This window comes from Macaca nemestrina, chromosome 2, assembly GCF_043159975.1.
Source record: "Macaca nemestrina isolate mMacNem1 chromosome 2, mMacNem.hap1, whole genome shotgun sequence".
Taxonomy (NCBI): domain Eukaryota; kingdom Metazoa; phylum Chordata; class Mammalia; order Primates; family Cercopithecidae; genus Macaca; species Macaca nemestrina.
In genome coordinates, this window is record NC_092126.1 from 176,050,605 (window position 1) to 176,068,246 (window position 17,642).

The 17,642-nt window shown below is 37.8% G+C and overlaps 1 protein-coding gene across 7 annotated transcripts in view; it reads right to left on the bottom strand.

The window, feature by feature from the left end:
* The window catches only part of LOC105477538 (BBX high mobility group box domain containing), a 269,896-nt gene that overhangs the window by 146,952 nt on the left and 105,302 nt on the right, over positions 1-17,642 (bottom strand). For 4 of the 7 annotated variants that reach the window (XM_071092481.1, XM_071092474.1, XM_071092475.1 and 1 more), the window contains one exon: positions 2,469-2,542. The gene's annotated coding sequence lies outside the window, so the exon portion shown is untranslated. The other 3 variants (XM_071092478.1, XM_071092479.1, XM_071092476.1) reach the window with 2 other exon arrangements.

Consider the following 17,642-nt stretch of genomic DNA (forward strand, 5'->3'; position numbering starts at 1 on the left):
AGTTTTATTCATTTTAAAATTACCTATAAAAGAATAATGTAAGTCTATTATACACTAAGTTTTAGGAAAAGTTGTAAGGTTCAAAACATCAAGAAACTCTTGGATTGTATCCCTAAAACTTGTCACTGACAGCATTCCACATAACCACAAAAAGATTCATGGTCAAATAATTTGACATGTTAAATAGATTAATTTACTGAAGAACTTCCTGGAATCTTTAATACATTATGTGCACTCTGTCTCTTAAAAAGCAGTAGATGGTATTTTGCAGATATAATAGTTAAAATATGTACTGTTTCTCCCTATCAGTCTTTCCCTATCCCCTCTTACAAGGCCACTCTCTCACATGATGCAGGTTTCACTCTGTGACATGCTCTAGCCAATTAAACATGAGAGTTAATGATATGTGCCACTTCCAAGCACCCTTGTTAAGAGTCATAGTTCCATCACTTTTCTCTTTCCTCTTTCCTCTGCAAGACATGTACGTGCCAGAAAGACTGCTCCTTCAGCTTTGGTTCAGGAATGAAGAGGACACAGAGCAGAGTGGCAGGAGACTAATTAGGGACATGAACATAAATGAGAAATAAATGTTTATTGCCATAAACCACTAAGATTTGGAGGCTCTTCTGATATTGAAATGTAATTGACTAAGTTGACTGATCTGTTTCCCAGATTTATTGAACCCTGGCATCCTTTTGCCAAGTAACATCTTCTAGGATTTGTTTCCTCAATTACTCCTGGTTTTGTATGGCATCTTTTCTATTTCTCAGTTAATACTGTATTTAAGACAAACATATAGGTCAGCTAGAAAGTATGCAGTGTTAGCCATCTGCAATTAAGCTTCCATTTTAAATTTTATCATTAGTGTGAATTTCTGTCAATTTCTGCTTATAGTCAATAAAACATTCAATTGCAATAATCTGATTAACATTCAGAAATCGTTGGCTCAGATGGCTACTTAGTGAAATCTGCCATAGTAATCTTGGTTAATTACTTAGTTTTTCTGAATAGGTCAGATAAAGGGTCCAGACTTTGCTTTCTGTATATGTATTCATATTTAGCAAATTCAGAATACTGCTACCAATTCCATTTTCTTTAAACCTCACCATACTCAACTCTCTTTTAGATTAGCAAATGAGAACATACTTAAAATTTCAGTATCAATTTTTGAAAATTCCATAGTCTATACTGCTGACTCAATAAAACCATAATTAACTGTATTCTGGCTGGCATTCTTAAATTCAGAATTTGTATTAATATTTGTAACAAATGTGCCTTGAAGGATAGCACAGTGAAGAAGAAAAACAATAATTAAATTCCAATCTTCTCACTGGCATTAAAGTTCTGTTGTTGTTTAAATCCCCTATTATAAATATACATTCAAGTAAATCATATACATTTTACTATGTGTACAATCCTAGACAATGACTTTTAGGAGACTGGTTCAGAGGCCTTATATTTATGCTGACATCACAGAAGCAACATTCAGTGATATAGTTACCAAAAGGGAAAGGTAGACACATAATCTAGACAGATGTAATAAGCTACAAAATATACTTTAAAACAGAAAAGGTTTTGGATTAATCTTAATTAAAAAGTTAAAGAATAAGTTCCTTTCCTGAAACTATAACTAAACAATATTTACTATATTTGCTCATTTTAATTCACAACAGTTTCCTCAGTCTTATATATCATCAGTTCACCATAAAGTATTCAGATACCAGTAAAGCAATCCCACATCTGATTCCCAGATTGGGGAAACTCTATGCATTTAAGTAATTATTATTAAAACTAATTTTAAAATATTATTGCCATACATTAAAGTTAAAAACTTTTTCCCCTAAAACAACAGCTTTGAAAATAACTAACATACAAAGGGACAGTTACAGTATCTGCAAGTTTCAGAATTTAATATAATTTGGCACATGTATATATTTTAAAATCTCAACTTTTTCCTTCATTATGTGGTTTTCACATTTAAAGTGGTTTCAAGATGCAGCTACACCCACCTCTATTATTTTTAACAGGTAAGAAAAACTCCATAATGCTTCAATACTGATTCATTTTTCAATTAAGGCCAACAGGAGTACAAAAAGCAGCTTTTGGGGGAATAGATCAATTTAATACCTATTTAGGTATATAACCTCTAAGTATCTAGGACTTTAGAAAACTGACTTTCACCAATAACGCAGTACTGTGGAGAAACGAATCAGAGATTTTGAAACGGCTAGTTTTAAAATTTTCATGATTTTAAAAGAAAATTTAACTTACTTGATAATGGAGATTAATAAAAGTCACACTTTAAAAAATAATAAAATTGACAAGAAAAAAAATATCCAATTATCACACTTCCTTGATCAAGATGGATGATGGGGAAAAGTCGAGACCAGCTCTGCCAGCACATAGTTCTTGACTGCCTCACTGCTTCCAGGTAAGTTAGTAAGATGGACCTTCACAACAGCTCTTACCAGTCAAGTCAAGACTTTCCATTGTGATTTCAGTGGAACATCAGAACTTCCAGCTTCTGTGATGCAGCAGGATTCTGTGAAGGATTCATAAAAAAGTAGTTAAAATGGTGAGCCAGGAAGGTCTTTCAAATAAAGCTGACATTCATTCTCTTTAGCAAAATAATCTCCAAATAAAATGAATTACCAACCAAACAATCAACATGAGGCAAATCTCCCTACGCCAATGCTAGTTAGAGAAAGTGGCCTAAAGTGTTTACTGTCAATTTTAACAAAAAGACGGTCATTAAAATTATTCAATGGAAATTCTGAGATTAAGGTTACACATACTAAGAACTAATCATGGGCAGTAACTTCTTGGCCTTTTGGCTATAATTAAGTGTAGAATTACAGGCAAATCCCCTGGAAAAACGTAGGGTTAAACTGACACCCTGAGTAAATCCAAGTTATTTTAAATGACTGGCCCCACTCAACTAGATAAACTGTGATTCAGATATTAATATTTAAGATTTACCTTTTAAATAATTTAAAGTTAACAGGGCAAGATAGTAAAAACGAACAAACAAGAAAGCAGCCCGGGGTGAGGGGTCCAAATAGAAAATAATTTTTATTTTTTAAGGATAAAGGATGAAGTAAATATAAGATCAAAATCAGTGAAATGGTGTACATGTAAACTAAATGGAATTTTATTTTAATAACACTGCAAATATATATCCCTAAACCATATCATTTCTAAGAATTCAAAAGTTATCATTTATGTTTCTTTGTAAGACAGATTTAGGTTGCTTCAGTGGTGAAACTAAATCCACACTCAACTAAAAGAAACAATTCCCTGCTCTAGGCAGATTATGACAATATGTTTCTTCTCAATCTGTAAGCTACATACTGTGGAAACTGAATATCATAAGAAACCCTCCAAATTTTATCTGGCTATTACAAATGGCCACATGAGTAGCCTCAGAAAAGCAGTTGCAGCATAGTCTGGTCTGCATTTAAATCACTAGTATTTCAGAGAGCGTTCTGATTTGATGGAAATGAGTGGTGATGTGAGACATCAGAAAGGCAGGTGGGCCAGCAGGAGCAAATGCCCTAAGTATGAGCACAGCCCTACAGAACGGTGACTTGAACGTGCCCTGAGACCAACGCCTGGGCAGATTTTCATCTGAGCCACCTGGTACCTGTCTGTGTTCTCTGGGTCCCACTTTGGCTTACTTTTAACCTCCAATCACCCCCACAGGGCCTTGGCTTCCTGAGTCCCGGTGATTAGCTCCACTGCCTCATTAGGAACTTGTCTTTCCCTTTTCAAGGCCTCTGCTTCCCACCCATGACACTGCACACTCCCTTCCCAGTCCTAGCCAGCACTGATCTGGCACAGCCCAGGATTCCCTCTGAGAAACTTCATAATGGCAGGTGGGACAGCCATGTATTATATATTATTTGTCCCTTACAAACAGGGCATCTGACTTGGCATCTGAAAAACCTATCTTACAGATGTGGCCTAAACCACCACTGAAACATGCTGAAGCAACTGGCTTTTTGGCACAGCTCTCACACTCCCCCTTGAGGTGCTGTTTTAAAAAGCTTTTTATTCTAAAAAAAGGTGAGGTGCCACCTGTTACAATGAGGCAGATTCCCAATTAGCGTTAATGTCCAGCATAACATTCAAAGGCACGTCATTGCAAAATCCCCTAGTATGCCAAATCTGTGTTTTGCACCCTGATGTCACTACTACCTAGTCAGTGCAGAAGGGACTCTGAGGTAACCATGCTGCCCACTTACACAGAAGAATATTTAATCCCCATGAATGACTGCTTTTCTGATACTTTCATCAATTCTCTGGGTAATAGATTAAGCTTTAACTAACTCATTTTCATACATACCCCTAATTCAATCAAGCTCAATAAAAGTCATTCTGGACTGCAATTATTTGCTAAGGAACAATTACATTCAAATGAAAAAAAAATTGCTGGGCATGATACCATGCATGGTACAGACGCCTCTCCATTTATGCAGTAAAAACAACAACAAAAATAGCCAAACTGCTGGAAAAGGAAATAAGGATTGTTTTTCCTCATCCTTCGGAAGACAGAATACTCATGCTTTTATACCTTAAAAATGGGGGACGCAGGGGATGAAAAAGCAAATTTTTAAATTATTGCTTTCAACTACATTTATGCTTTCAAAGAGGCTGTATTTCTAATCTAAGAGCCAGCATGACTTCTGAGACCCAAAGCAAGTACAGGTCACAAACTAGGAGTTCTAATACCCACTCTTCCACAAAACCATCCACTGACTTCCTCCATTTCCTCAGTAGGTACTGTATTCCAATTTCCACTTTATAATGCAAGTTTTCTTAAAAGACTTTTCCTACTATAAAACTACTTCTCCACCTTTATGTGAATACAATTCTTATCTTCTGATCAACTCACTATTTTATATACTACATGTTGATAAAATGAACTTAATCACCAAGCTTTAACTTCCATGTAATATAATGTAGTCGTGCTTGTAGTCAAAAAATTCTTGATTTAATTAAAGCCTTCCCTGTCCTGGGCGTGCATAACCCTTTCCCACTCCATATATTCTGTTATTCCCAACAGTGGCCTCAGACACATTATGCAATTTATAGTACTGAAAATGATGTTGTTATACCAACTGTTATGCAATTTTGGCCAATGAATTCCATGCCTCAGGTCACTGTTGTCCACTACAGGCTGAAGGCCTAGAAATGATAAACTGACAGTCTGATCTCTAGTTAAATCATTTGCTGAAATAAAATATCTTCATATAAAGATAACTGCAGGAACATATATACACTCACATACACACACATATAAAATAAAAGTGACAACATAAACTATGAATAAAGACAAAACTTTTGTTAAAATCACCCATCTGTCTTTTACAGTTGAAGCTTAAACCACAGCTGTTTCACAGGCATTTCTGGCCAGGCACCAGTCTTTAACTGAAATTACAATGTCAGCTACACTGAGAATGGAAATCTCTCTCAAAAAAAAAATGCAAATCTGAATTACCTCTTTGTCACCTTCCCACCCCTACCTTGGCATTTCCTCATTACTCCCAGAGCCTTTCAGTTGAAAAACATTAAATATAAACAGGTCTTAAGAGTTCCCTAGATAATTTGGCAGTAAACCAAAGGAACTACTAAGTAATTACAGATTTGTCCGTTTGTTTGGATTCTCCAAAAACAGTATCAGAAAACACTAGGTAGCAGGGACAGAAGACTACAGCATTCATTGTTTCAGATGGGCCCTTTATAATAGCAGACGAAAGATTTGCAAATCCTCTCCCCTCCAGTACTCAATATTGAACCAAGTATAAACTTATTTTTTAAAATGACCAGCAAGGTGTGGTGGCTCACACCTATAATCCCAGCATTTTGGAAGGCCCAGGCAGGTAGATCACTTGAGCTCAGGAGTTCAAAACCAGCCCGGGCATCATGGTGAAATCCCATTTCTACTAAAAATACAGAAATTAGCTGGGCATGATGGTGTGGGCCTATAGTTCCAGCTACTCAGAAGGCGGAGGCAGGAGAATCGCTTAAACCCGGGAGGTGGACGTAGCAGTGAGCTGAGATAGGGCCACTGCACTCCAACCTGGGCATCAGTCCTGAAAAAACAAAAAAACAAAAAAAAACAAAAAAAAAACCCTCCCAAAAAAAGAAAAATTACCTACCACCTACCTATATGCCAACAGAATAGCAAGGCAAATGATGTAGGCTTTTACTATTTGGGAAATTACTAACCGACTATGCATTAACACTGCAAAAACTATTATAACAGAGTGGGCGCGCTGGCTCACGCCTGTTAATCCCAGCACTTTGGGAGGTCGAGGCAGGTGGATCACCTGAGGTCAGGAGTTTAAGACCAGCCTGGCCAACATGGCGAAACCTTGTCTCTACTAAAAACACAAAAACTAGTTGGGCATGGTGTTGGGTGCCTATAATCCCAGCTACTTCGGAGGCTGAGACAGTGGAATCACTTGAACCCGGGAGACGGAGGTTGTACTGAGCCAAGATTGCACTACTGCACACCAGCCTGGGCAACAGAGCAAGACTCCATCTTACAAAACAACAACAACCACCAAACAGCTATTATAAAAGAGTTACTCCTTTCTTAAAGCTGATGAGATATAGTTGGGTGATCACATACACAAACACACAAAGTTAAATATTAATAGCATAATATGTAATAAATGTCAAAATGGTAAGCAAAGAAATTTTTTGAAGTTAGAATATTCCAGGGGATCTCTACACAGGAGATGAATAAAACTGGAGCCTGTAGAACCAACGGCAATTGGGAATACAGACAGACAGGATGGAGGAGAGTGTTAAAAGCCTAGGATGAGCAAAGTTTCAATATTAAAGCAAGCATGACTTGCTGGAAGGGATAGGAGGCATATGCAGCAGATCTGGTTGAAGTACAGGGTTCACATGAGAAAGTAGGACATGAAATGTGGGCAAATGAGAAAGCAATGTGATTTGCTCTTTTTTCTCTCCATAGTTTCCTAAATAGCAGACTAATGTTAGCAGCATGGTGGTATACTAAGCATACTGGCCTTAGGTTTACTATCCTGCAATTGTGGGCCAATTCCTGAGCCTCTCTGAGCCTCTATTCCTCATCAGCAAAATTGGGATAACAATCCCTACATCTCTAATGGTTGCCTTCAGAATTATCAGAAGATATTATAAATTCACAGCATTTGGTATACAAGAGGTGCTCAATAAATGTCAGTAATCTCATTAGAGATAAAACTAAGGGGTAGAAAAGCATGGAATAAAGTTACATTGTGAACACACTTAAGTTTGCCTTGACTATTCTCAGCATTTGGATGCTAAATGAATTGCTACTTCTCAAGTGTTATTTCACCATAGCTTTTATTTTAATTTAGATGGCTTTCATATATATTTAATTCTGACAGTCTCACTTTTAATCCTATCAATTTCAATGTACATTAGCTGATTTAACAATACAAATATCTTATTATAATGAGCACTTGCCTTAAGCTTTTTGCTGCAAGGGCCATGGTGGAACCATGAATGTTTGCAGTTTCCATAAGTGGAGATGTAAAATGAGTAGGCATTAGTCCAGTCAGATGCCTCTTTTAAACATGAATTGTATCAACGAGACCTTCTCAGGGATGGGACATCACACATTTAAGGCAAAAAAGTTTCACTTCCAGGAAGGGTATAAAAACATGTTTGCCAGCAGCTACATCAGGAATAATGACAGGGAAGCTCCAGGATCTTTGGGAAGATCATAAGCTCTATCAAGCCACTGAGAACTAAGCTGGAAAATAAACAGTGAAGATAACCCCAACCCCACAGGATACCCCTCAGAGACTGGGTTAGCTGAAGAAAACCTTGACTTACACTCTTTAGGCACCAGTCGGCACCTTCAGGAAGGGGTTCTGCAAATGAAACCCACCGGAGAAACCTTAAGACCACCTTGTCTGTCGAGGCAAGAAAGTGTTTCCTTGGCTGCTTTCACGTCAGCAATAATTTGGCAATAATTTGCAATATATAAAAAAATCACATTCTTAATAAAAAAAATTTAGTCCAAAGTCATTTGATAAAAAGGGAAGTCATTAATTATCAGTTTACATAATTTTAAATGGAAAATATTCAGTTCCAAGAAGCAAAGGACACTGATCTCTTATTTTCCCTTATTAATATATTAAATAATGTCATTTAACAGCATATTTGGATCAAAAATTATAATATATTCCTTTGCTTTTTTGAGACAGGGTCTCGCTCTGTCGCCCAAGCTGGAGTGCAATGGTGCAATCTCGGCTCACTGCAACCTCTGCCTGCTGGGCTCAGGTGATCTTCTCACCTCAGCCTCCTAAGTAGCTGGGACTATAAGCACACGCCACCACACCTGGCTAATTTGTCTCTGTGTGTGTGTGTGAATTTTTATTTTTTATTTTTTTCATAGAGGAGCGGTTTCTCCACATTACTCACACTGGCATCTTTAACTCCTGAGCTCAAACAGTCCTCTCACCTTGGCCTCCCAAAATGTGGAATTACAGGCATTAGCCACTGTGCCTGGTCATATGTTACTTTTAAAAAACAAAAAACTATTGTCCAGAAAAAGTACCTGTTTCAAGTGTGTCTAATGTATTTGCAGCAAATCGCTGAAAGATTTGTTCCAGATATATTAATTGCAAGGATATTCCTGATAATGAAGACACAAAGGAGTCTGCTCAAGTGACCAATGGCAACTGTCAATATGCTCCTTTAAAGTAACTTATTACAAAGCAGTTATCCTTGAGACAAAGAATATCACATGGCAATTAGTTGTTTTAAATCAGAAAACTAGGCTGGGTTCCATGGCTCATGCCCATAATTCTAACAGTTTGGGAGGCCAAGGCAGGAGGATCACCTGAACCATGGAGTTCAAAACCAGCCTGGGCAACACACTGAGAAGACCTTGCCTGTACAAAATATTTTAAAAATTGCTGGGCATAGTGATGTACGCCTATAGTCCCAGCTACTTGGGAGGCTGAGGTGGGAGGACTGCTTGAGACCAGGAGTTCGAGACCAGCCTAGGCAACACAGTGAGACCTGCCTGTACAAATTATTTCTTTTAATTAGTTTTGCTTGGTAGTTTGCGTCTATAGTTAGTACCAGTTACTTGGAAAGCCGAGGTGGGAGGATGGCTTAAGCCTGGTAGTTCAAGGCTGCAGGGAGCCATGATTGCACCACTGCCTTCCACTTGGGTAACAGAGTAAGATCCTGTCTCAATGCCTTGAGAAAGAAAGAAAAGGAAGGAAAGAAAGGAAAGGAAAGAAGAAAGTAAAGGGAAGGAGAAAAGAAGGGAGGGAAGGAAGGAATCCAAGAAATTTTCCTTAGAGTCCATCAGGGAAGTCCAATCACATTTCCATAGCTGAAGCCAAGTAGGACCCAGAAAGTTTAAGTGACTACACAAAAGACCATCAGCTGGTTTATGACAGAGCTGTGACAACATCCCAGGTCTTCACATTGCTTTTCTCATGACTTCACACTGCTGCCCTTGTAGGAGTTGATGTTTTTCCCTATCACACATCCTGTGAAATCACAGGATGACAGAGTGTTGGAGGCAGATAAGAGTCTGAAGCCACTCAGTTCAACCCATCAACCACACAGCCAAGACAGAGGCAGAGATAGCCCAGAACCCAAGGCTACTGCCATGGTCAGTACACTTGCCCTGTATCACACTGCCCTTCTGGAATATGATCAATCCGTTTGATCTGCAGTTTGTCATCCACAGACTACAGGAGGCTCCAGACCAGATTACAACGCATCCCTACTCTTCCTGTGTTCCTCTACAGAAGCGTTCAGCTGGAAAAGTATCATAAAACCAGGGCCTAAGTTTTTACTGTCAATGTTCAGTCAGAATCAGAAAATGTTTCTTGGCTCTAAAACACTTTCTCCTTTCTAGTCTGAAGGCAAAGAAAGATGCCTTCTACAGCCTGTTAGCTGTAGCAGTGAGCATGTAAAATATTTCCTTGTGTTCCTAAATATTCCTATAAATACCTTAGAATAAAAAGTTAATGTCAGTGTAGACGGTACAGAGGAATTCTCTGTAGTTTCCACACAATTTTGTTGTGAACCTAAAACTTCTAAAAAAAAAAAAAAAGTCTACTATTTTTTAAAAAGTTAATGTCCGTTTATTACATTCTAACTACATTAAAATTATATACTGACTGAAGAATAAACAGCAAGCCAATGCCAGTTGAGAATATATGAAGAGCAACTCTCCTTTAAATGCTCACCGCATTAGAAACTCCTAGTACAAATTAAAATTATGTTCTCCATTAATACTAAGCACATTCTCTACAGTAACAACCTCTGTATAATATAAATGCTCTACCAATAATTAATCCTCAATAAATGCCCTCTGCATTAGATCTACTGCTCCCATAGCAGTCAATATTTAAAGAAATACAAAACATTTAGTTTAGATTAAGCCAATTCAAAATAGCAAAGGAAATATTCTCCAACTATTTCCATTGGTAGACATAGGGTTATCCTTTGTCACTAATTCCAGTGTAGCAACCCACAGAAATCAGTGCTATACCACTCCGGGGGCCACCAATTATAAGTACTACAAGGCAAATGGCAAAAGGCTTATCCCGAAGCAGCCTAAGAGATACCTGTAATAGCCATGGTTTTTAATACTGCTAATAAGTATTTTGAAATTTTAACTTCTTATATAATTAACAAAATCAGATTTTGTCACCTTTCAAGTTAAAAAGGAGTCTCATACAGAAACTTTATTTAAATAGCAGAATAATCAGCTACATAAGTGTATTTTCCATACTGGCTTTTCTTAAGCAGCAAATTATAGACATGTATGTTTTTGCCTGTTCATCATACAGTCCCCCCACCCCCATTCCCTGGTAAAAGCACTTAAGATTTTTAGGAAAATACTCCATGTACTTTGAATGTATATATATTTTGGGAAAATAGTCCATGGCTCCTTGAGTGGAACTGACCTAATTCTACCTGAGTTCCAGGTATAGAACTATCACCCAGGCTTGGCCACTCAGCTTATTCCATGTTCGTGAACACTGCAGCTGGGTGATGAATGGGTACGAAACCTGAATCATGGCAAAGCATGCAAAATAAATAATACAAAGTTTATGCTATATTATTCCCAGTGCCCAAAGGGAAAGGAGATAGAGAGTAGAGCAATTAGCAGTTTTGTTGAAATAAAAGTACTGGCTGGGCGTGGTGGCTCACGCCTGTAATCCCAGCACTTTGGGAGGCCGAGGCAGGAGGATCACGAGGTCAGGAGTCTGAGACCATCGTGGCCAACACGGTGAAACGCCATCTCTACTAAAAATACAAAAATGAGCCGGGCATAGTGGTGGGTGCCTGTTAATCCCAGCTACTCCGGAGGCTGAGGCAGGAGAATCACTTGAACCCAAGAGGCGGAGCTTGGAGTAAGCCAACATGGTGCCACTGCACTCCAGCCTGGGGAACGGGGTGAGAATCTATCTCAAAAAACAACACACAAAAAAAGATGAAAATACTGAACCACATATATACTTCCTGAAAAGAAAGGAAAGAGAATACTGATTTATTTTACTCTATTTCAAATCCTAACCTCAATAACTTTATTCAAAATTTTTGGCACATGATGATATTCAATAAGTCAAGATGTTTAGATTTTACATTTTCCCTACACATACCAGTTTCTCCTTCAATTGTATTTCCTATAAAGATAAGTTTCAGGTTTCAACACAAATACTAAAAACTGGCAAATGTTAATTTGACTTTTAAAACTAATTCTACAGTATTTTCAATATCTTGAAATTTGTTTATATATGGCAGTATACTTAAGTGGACAGTGACACATAATTCATTTTCCATTCAAGGTTATGGCCTGATATTTTTTCTTAGATTTAGCAGAAAAACTAAAACAAAACAAAAACATGGACTCATTTGGAATACGGTGTTTCACTTCAGTGACAGTTATCATACACGCCTCCAGAAAAACATAACCAATTTCTGAGGAGTTAAAGCAAAATATATCAATACCCAAACTATTCTGAATACAATTTCAAATAAAATGTTCATAGCTTGAAAAGGCACAGTGTTTGAGTTACTTTTATAGATGGTAATAGTTATAAGGAACCCAAGAGTTGGGTATCGTATAATATATATGATAATTATTTTCTTCACTAGATCCCTCATATCAGCTTACTTGACCCAGGTCTCTTTCATAAAAGTTGAATTTAATGTATGTGATATGGTCACATATAAACATCACATAACCAAAAACATAAACTTCAAACTACTGAGCTCTACCATTACTCAGATTCCAGACAAAGAGAGTACTTGCTATAACTTAAAAGCAACAACAAAAGTGTTTGTTTATTCTCTGGAGGTAAGGTGGATAGAAAGAAAGGCATCATTAAGTGTAAATTCAGACCTAAGATTTATTTCCAAATGTTAGCTATATCAACAAGGCTTTTACGGGTTTCCGGAAATGCCAAAGCCTGCTTTGATAACAAGGGTAAAAGCAAACTTCAATTATTCTAGTGTCAGGGTGAACAGTAACAGGAATAGTAACACGCTTTGGATTCCAATTCTGAATCATGGTTTATAGCCTTCAATGAATCTCATCAGCATCAAGCTTCATATAATAAATTTTGGGGGATCTTCAAGAGATTGTCTACGATATAGACTTGAATAGGTTTGAAATTTAAAGTTATTTGTTTACAGTAAAATCTCCAACACAGTTCAACACTGTTGCTAGAAAATACTTAATTTTAATTAACTAATTAGGTCCCGCTTTGTCTCCATACTCCAGTCCTCCCTCCAAAGCTATTTTAATATGCTTACTGAATATTTTGTATGGTACTAATTCTACATAGAGCTGAGAATGGTAAATCAGAAAACAGAGGTAGAGGAGAGGACAGATGCTGTTAAGAGGGAAACTCTAGGTTTCTCTTTTGAAGTTATAGCACGAGAACTCAAATAATGCATACTAACAGACATCAGTCTAAGCTAAAAATCCAACGGTGGAGTAATAAGATGAGGTAGCATGTAAGCATACCCACAGACATAAGTAAGCATTGTCATCTGTATCTGTTTATATTACTGAAAGGTATCACCTATAGTCTGAACTTAGTAGCATCAAGTACAATGAATAGAAGTTCAAAAGTAGAGAACAGAGAGGGGATGCCTACCTTAACTGAAAAGCACATAAAGTGACAAACTGTAATATGAGTCAACACTGTGAAGTTGCTGGCTAGCAAGAAGAGATGAAAGCCCACTCTATCTGGTGCTATCTGTCTATATCCGGTAAGAACATAAAGACTATTGAGAGATTATGGAGAGGGGCTAAGAAATCCTGTTGGGGGCACAATGGTTGAAGGAAATGAAAATGGCCGGGCGCGGTGGCTCAAGCCTGTAATCCCAGCACTTTGGGAGGCCGAGACGGGCGGATCACGAGGTCAGGAGATCGAGACCATCCTGGCTAACACCGTGAAACCCCGTCTCTACTAAAAAATACAAAAAAAACTAGCCGGGCGAGGTGGCGGGCGCCTGTAGTCCCAGCTTCTCGGGAGGCTGAGGCAGGAGAATGGCGGGAACCCGGGAGGCGGAGCTTGCAGTGAGCTGAGATCCGGCCACTGCACTCCAACCTGGGCGACAGAGCGAGACTCCGTCTCAAAAAAAAAAAAAAAAGAAAAAGAAAATGTTACTCTGGAAAAGAAGAAGTGCTCTTTTCACATCCTTTTATGGTCTTAAGGAAGAGACATCACACATAATTTTGTATGGTGGTTTCATAGTTTAAAACTGAAATCAATAAGCAGATGTTTCTAGCAGGCAGTTTTGGGGGTTCCGTATGAGGAAATTCTTTCTAACCATCAGATCTGTCTAAAAATGAAGTGAGTTTCTCTTGGATGTTTGTGCAGGGCACTGAGGCCTTAGAGTCTGAGATTCTAACATTTCAAGATTCTCTAGCTTTCAAAAAACAAAACAAATGAGAGCTGGAAACCATGATGCCTGAAATCAATCACGTCCGCAGTTGTGATGCCCGGAGATGACAGCTCTATCCCTTTGATCTGCACCAAATATGCTAGTGCAGTAATACATTTTTAAAAGTTCAGATTATATGCATTTTAAATCATGATTAATATCATTATTAATATCAAACTCTTTAAGGAACTAAGAATTGATCATATGCCAGTTTCTAATTTAAAGATAGTATAGAACTTTTCATAAAATCAAAAAATTTAATAATAATGTAATTCAATTATTATATATTTAGCTTATGCTCATTTTTTTGCACTAAATTGAAACTGTTAACATGAAATTCAAAATAAATAGCATCATTATCTATTTTCATAGGACTGTTTTTTGAAATCCAAAGTACTTAGAAACATTCAAATCTATTAAAAATTATTACAGTAACTTATAAAGTTTTCCCCCATGTTATGTATTAAGAAAACAGAGCTAAAAATAGCTACAGTTATACTCATTAACTGTACAAATATGAAAAAAAAATCCACAGTACAAATTGTCAGATGGGTAAATCATTCAACTACAAGGTTTCTCTATGCACATCAGTTTTGTTTTACTTTTGGTTGTCATTGTTTTTTAATCAGTATTTTAAGAACATCCCAAAAGAACAGGCTACTAATTGTAAAAGTGCAAAAGGATTTTTTGGAATCATTTAACAAGGGATTTTATCTTCTAATTTGTATCTTACAGACTTAGATTCACATTTTTATTTCATTATCTTATAAAATTTGCTTTTCAGCATATTTTTAGCTGACCTTGCAGGGTAGAGAATGCACCCCAGAATTGAAGATCATGAGGTTAATATCTTTGTAGAATTAACATGCCTTATAATTGACTTCCTAAGGGATTTTACCATTTTTCCCCTGCAGGGGACGTTCCCTTTCAGTTAAAATTCCACTGTACAGACAACTACTTTGATAACAGGTGACCTCTTTTATTAATCACTTATTTTCATTGTGTGAACCCTTCTCTGAAGGTTATTCCAAACATCTGACATAAATAAAATTCCCACAACCCTAAATTTAAAAATAATATTTCCTTTATAAAAATTAACTTCAAATAGATTACAAGTAGACGACACACCCAGACACTTTCAAAAACTGAAAGTACTAATAAACATGTAAAAGTATTTCTAAGGCCAGGCGTGGTAGCTCATGCCTGTAATCCCAGCACTTTGGGAGGCCAAGGCGGGCAGATTACCTGAGATCAAGAGTTTGAGACCAGCCTAGCCAACATGGTGAAACCTCGTCTCTACTAAAAATACAACAACGACAACACAAAAAGATTAGCTGGGGGTGGTGATGCACGCCTGTAGTCCCAGCTACTCGGTGAGGCTGAGGCAGGAGAATCACTTGAACCTAGGAGGTGGAGGTTGCAGTGAGCCAAGGTCGTGCCACTGCACTCAAGCCTGGGTGGCAGAGGGAGTCCATCTCAAAAAATAATAATAATAAAATTAAAAGCATTTCTAAGATTGCACCAGAGGTTCCCACTAGGATCTGAAATTGAAACCTGTGGGCCAGGTCTTGATTGCCAGTGCTAAAGAAAGGCAACTGAATTAAGAATTCTGAAAACCATTTTCAAATCACTTTGAAATACCTTCTTCTCCCATAAATACATTTTCTTAAAATGATATATGCAAAAATAATTTAAGTTTTCAAATATAACAAATTTAATGTAACTACTATTTATGTTTCTTATGGTTAAAAGTAAAATCAATTTTACATTTCTTAGATGACACAAGGCAGAAAAATATCAACTGCAGAGAAGTTAAAGAGTCTTCCGTAGCTAAGGAAAATTGACCTGGAATTGAAATGTCATCAGGTTGCCATAAATAATCTACAAATAGCAAAAAGAATGCATGCACTGGTAATATATTTCTAGGTAAGAGACCCCCACACAAATGACGATGACTTTAAAAACAAAATAGAACCCTGAAACCTGTCTGAAGTTAATTAGATTTTTATTTTTAGGTTTTTTTTTTTTTTTTTTAAACTAATTCTAAGCAGGAGAATGGTTTTTAACCCAAATATGCCAGAACAAAACTTACACTATGTATCAAACACAAAAATGTTTGGTTAAAGTCCTCTAGATGACCTACACTGGGAGACTTACTTGACACTTTGAATTTTATTCTAACACTTCACTTTCTTCCACCACACTTATCTCCTATGGTGATTTTCTTCTTCCTTGTTTTAATCTAAATATCTTCACTATTTTTTATCCAAGTGCCTGCCTGGGCACTTTATGAGTCACGCTTGATTAGGCTATAGTCAGATGTGCCTAGGATGAGCCTAAAAACAAGCCCAAAAGCTTAGAGGGCTGGGCAGAGTAACAAGGTGGTAATTTCCCTACTGTAATGGAAAAGACGGCCGGAGTGGTGGCTCAGGCCTGTAATCCCAGCACTTTGGGAGGCTGAGGCGGGCAGATCATGAGGTCAGGAGATCGAGACCATCCTGGTTAACACAGTGAAATCCCGTCTGTACTAAAAATACAAAAAATTAGCGGGGCGTGGTGGCAGGTGCCTGTAGTCCCAGCTACTCGGGAGGCTGAGGCAGAAGAATGGCGTGAACCTGGGAGGTGGAGCTTGCAGTGAGCCAAGGTCGCGCCACTGCACTCCAGCCTGGGCGACAGAGCAAGACTTCGTCCAAAAAAAAAAAAAAAAGACGAGTGTCCAGGTGATTAGGATGAGCAGCAAGCTAAACAGTTCATTCTAGTCAGGCAGAGATCCAGTTTGGGATCTCTTTGACATGGGGTGTTATAACGAATGAATCAGAAAAAGTTTGAGCAGACTGGAAGATTTGTGAGTCATCTAAACACACACCATTAAACCCATGGTGAAGAGATGTCACCCAGGGACCTCCCCAAAGGAGAATAGGGAAGTCAGCGGCCCATGGGCTGAAATCTCAGGGAACCTTCACAGCCTGGCTTTTGACAGTTCCATTTTCATTGTGAGAAGAGTTAGGAAAGAAACATAAACAGATCATCACTCTTGCCCATAACTGACACTGTTGAGTATTTCTAGGAGTTGGTCTAAACTCATTCTCTGGGCAAGCTAATCCTCAAGTACCTGTTCCCGACAGCACATGCCTGTCTACTACATACATATTCTTACACAACTTTTCCTTATAATTCCACACATTTCAAAAGATATCTATACTCAAACAAAGCATGTTTTACTTGCTGAATTACGTTCCCTTGGCCAGATCACATCCTATTTTCTGTTAGAATTGGTTTAAAGATGAAAGATAAGCTCATTGCTTTGGCAGGCAACAGAAATGGCAAACTCATTGGGTCGGGGCAAATTCTATCTGAAAACTGAACGCCATTTTCCCCACTTCCCCCCGAGAAATGTAAGTAGTTCAGTCCAAAATAGTTTAGGCAATGATAGCAACCAAAATAATACCAGAGTTCCCCACCCGCATCATGCAAAGGAGTGGGGAGGAGGAGGGAGAACATATTCAAATATAAAGAGTCCTTGTATTTACTCTGAGACATTTAACTACTCAGAATTTATACGGACCTCAGAAAGTTTCCACAATGCCTCTTCTTTCTGAATCTATCATTCTCAAGCTGGACTACAAAACACAATCACAGGAGACACTTTAAAATATGCAGATACCCACACACTCCCTCCCCTA